This window comes from Emys orbicularis, chromosome 8 (assembly GCF_028017835.1).
Source record: "Emys orbicularis isolate rEmyOrb1 chromosome 8, rEmyOrb1.hap1, whole genome shotgun sequence".
Lineage (NCBI taxonomy): Eukaryota > Metazoa > Chordata > Testudines > Emydidae > Emys > Emys orbicularis.
The window spans coordinates 35,405,567-35,409,382 of NC_088690.1; the positions used below are offsets into that span (position 1 = coordinate 35,405,567).

Here is a 3,816-nt window from a genome sequence, read left to right on the forward strand (position 1 = left end):
CTATGGACTTGGCCATACTAAGAAAATTTGGATGCATAATCCATCACTGATACATTTCCACCAACTGAGAATTATAGGCTCAAATGTTGCCAGTGTAGACACAGTCTATTTAAAGAACAAACCCTTATGACCTAACACACATTTTCTGGGCACCAAAAAGTCACAGAAGGATAATTTAGTTAAAAGAATAAACTTCCAATGCAAAAAAATGTACATTAAAAATGATCCAGTGAAAGGAATAGTTGGAAAAGAAGAATGCACACACAGTACTGTGCTAGCAGCTAGTTTAATAAAACGTGGAACCCTCTTAAATGAAAGTCTGTAAAAGGGACAGACCACTTAAATTAATATTGTTTCTGTAATTAGATCATGCATTCATCGTGCATGTATTACACACAATCAATAAATCATATTCAGAACAGGTTGAACTGGCAAAGAAAACAAAATTCAATCAGGAATAAAGCTTTCCATCCTTTCAGAATGTGCTTAGCAAGCTCTTTCCAAAAGTAGTGACACTTACCCCTCCTCCCCCTCCCCCACAAAGTTCTGAACAGTTTATAGGACTCTCTGACCTCTAACAGGCTTTCAGCCAGCAAGAAAAACTCTCCATACAGTACAACTAGTGCAGAACTTTTCAGGTAATCAATCACACACTTATGACTCGTATGAAGGTGGCATGAGTCTGCTAGCATTCTGGCATCTCCGCCCTTCATCAGAACAGGTTACACTAGTGCAGGGTAAAAAAGCTTCGCTCAGCAAAGAAAGGTAATAACATTTTAAACTTGGATTTGTTACACAGAGAGAGTTCCAAAGACATGCTTGGCAAGAACCAGCAATATGTCCTTTATTAAAGCGAGTACACAGTGCCAACTCTGTTCACTCCGAAAATGAGATGTGCTGGGCCAAATTTTGCTGACATTTACGCCAATATAAATTTGAAGTAACTCCAATGACTTCAGTAGCGTTAGTCCAGATTTATACTGATGCAACGGAAAGCAGAATTTATCCTACCGTTCCCCTATTCCCGCACTGAATCAAATGACCTCCCTACACTCGCCGCACTGCACCACTATCCTTAACCCTGCACTTGTTTAATATATGCAAACCATTCACAGAGCACACTGATGAAAGTGAAGAAGGAGAATACTGTATTTAAAAGGCTGGAGAAGGTGAGGATTTCCCTGGTCTGCATTCTCCTTTAACATTATTGTTGAAATCTTGTCCTCATCATTTACACTTAATTATGTGCAAAGATTGTATAACGAGAGGCTGGACTGTCTTTCAACACCTTCATAAGCCCAATTTAAAAGAAATATTATGTATTTTTTCAAATTATTTTCCCAAGTTGTTAAAAACAAATTTCTTCTCATGCCATCAGTCCTTTTCCTTCCTTTGCTTTATAAGCAAACCACTCCCTGGTACAGGCATCACAGTCACCACAGGAACAGATTAAAAAGGATGACACCACATTGCCATTTTTGCAAAAAGGTGAAGGAACTGAGTAATGGAGTAGATAAAAGCTGACCCAGCAGAACTGCTTCACTCCACATGATTTGATGAAATTATGTACACTGATAGGGTCACTTGGTGGACTGCAGCTGAGCCATGTATTCTTTAACTTCAACTTTCAGTTAGGTTTGGCCTAAGGAACAGACACAGACAGACACATAAAACAAAATAGTGGGCACCAAGTCAATAATAATAATAATTATACTTCTGCATAGCAAGTTTCATTCCAGGATCTCAAAGTGCTTTGCAAACAATTAGCCTTCACAACAATATGAGAGAGACAAGGTGGGAGAGGTAAATAGCTTTTATTGGACCAACTTCTGTTGGGGAAAGAGACAAGTTTTTGAGCTCCCCAGAGCTACAACAGCATTGCAATTCACACCATGTGACATAGGAAAGTATTAATATCTTCATTTTACAGATGAGGAAACTGAGGCACAGAAGAATTAAGTATCATATCAAAGGCAATACAGCATGTCAAATGCAGAGCTGGACCTAGAACCCAGGAGTTCAGACTTTAATCACTAGATCACACTCTCACAGATACACACATTCCTACTCTGAACCATGTAAGAGGCACTAAAATGTCATCTCAACTGAGTCACCAAAAGCTCTAACAGAGCTCTGAGACTGGCCCTGCTTAAGTATTTGGCGGTCTGACAGTAATTTCTGCATTTAAACTTGTGTTACCTCTGAGAACATTTGAGTTGGTCATGTCTAGACTTCAAAATGCAAAAGTATTTTCAATTTAGATGAAAGCCAAGGGTTTGGCAGGTCTGCCTCCATACAGACAGTCAAATCTTTGAAACTCCAACTCCTCCTTCGGTAGATATATGAAGCCATTCCTCTTCAGGACTGACTCAGAATCTGAAGTGAACCAAAGCATTATGTCCCAGATCTTTGAGGATCTGGATGAGGTAGAAGTAATATTGATAATCTGTTTAATTACAATGGAAATGACAACACCACAATGAGAGACTGAGTAATGTTCTGCAGAATGCCAAAGAAAACAACCTGAAATTGAACAAGAACAAATGCTTAAGCAGGCTGAATAAGATCAGATATCTAGGACACATATTCAGTAATAAAGGAGTTTGACCATATCAAAGAAACATGGAGGCAACTGTACAAATAGATTCCAAAAAAGGAGGCTTTACAGAGATTCATAGGTATGTGAATATATTTTAAAAATTCATCCCTAATTTGCCACAATTCCACTCAGAATACTGCTTGAGAACAGGACAAAATGGAACTGGGAAGAGTGGCAAAAGAAACATTTTGAAGAATTAAAGTAGCCATCAAAGCACCCTACTGTAATATTATGAGATTAACAAAGAGAATAAGATCTCAGTCAATGCAAACTCAAATGGATTGGGATCACCCAGTTATTTATGCTTCCAAAGCACTGACTAAAACATAATAGAACTACACACAGACTGGAAAAAAAAAAAAGGTGGGAATAGTTTTGGTTGTGAGTGGTTACATAAAGCCAGAAGCATTGGTGGTATAGTGGTGAGCATAGCTGCCTTCCAAGCAGTTGATCTGGGTTCAATCCCCAGCCAGTGCAATGATGTGATGTTTTCTCTGATGGGAATTGGTTTAATGGGGGGAGGGATAACTCAGTGGTTTGAGCACTGGCCTGCTAAACCCAGGGTTGTGAGTTCAATCTTTGAGGGGGGCCACCTAGGGATCTGGGGCAAAAATCAGTACTTGGTCCTGCTAGTGAAGGCAGGGGGCTGGACTAGATGATCTTTCAGGGTCCCTTCCAGTTCTATGAGATAGGTATATCTCCATATATTATTATAATATGAACAGAAAATATGTCAAAGCGCAAACAGACTGTTGGAGACTATTGTGCACAGTATGGCCCACACTTCAAAAAATGATCATGAAATTGCAAAAATACTCATCAAATGTGAAATACAGACCCTATAAGGAGCTTATTATAGTGCACGTGATTTCAAGAGTGCCTATAAATAGTGAAAGCAAGGTTCTGCTTCAAGCAGAGCTCAAACTAAATATGACTCAACTACTTTCCACATAGGAAACAGAAATTGATAAGCTCAGTTAAAAGTCACTGATCCAACTCACAATAGCACATGTAGGATCTGCCTCAGAACTGTGAACCTCAAACATTTGCCTAGAATGCTAACGGACACCCTGCCAGAAGACATGGCTCAAACTGGCACCTAGCCCCTTCAAGCTTCCCGTTACCCTAGAGGGCAGCGCTCTGAGAGGTTCTACACATGAAACCGTGGACAGATTTGGCACCAATAGGGAGCTGGCTTGATGTAATTGTTTGACAAA

The 3,816-nt window shown here is 39.6% G+C and overlaps 1 non-coding gene across 1 annotated transcript; it reads left to right on the forward strand.

Annotated features, from left to right (window-relative positions):
* Window positions 1-3,004: 3,004 nt before the first annotated feature.
* TRNAG-UCC (transfer RNA glycine (anticodon UCC)) lies at window positions 3,005-3,076 on the forward strand. The gene has a single exon. It is a non-coding gene; the product is annotated as a tRNA-Gly (tRNA).
* The last annotated feature ends 740 nt before the right edge of the window (window positions 3,077-3,816 follow it).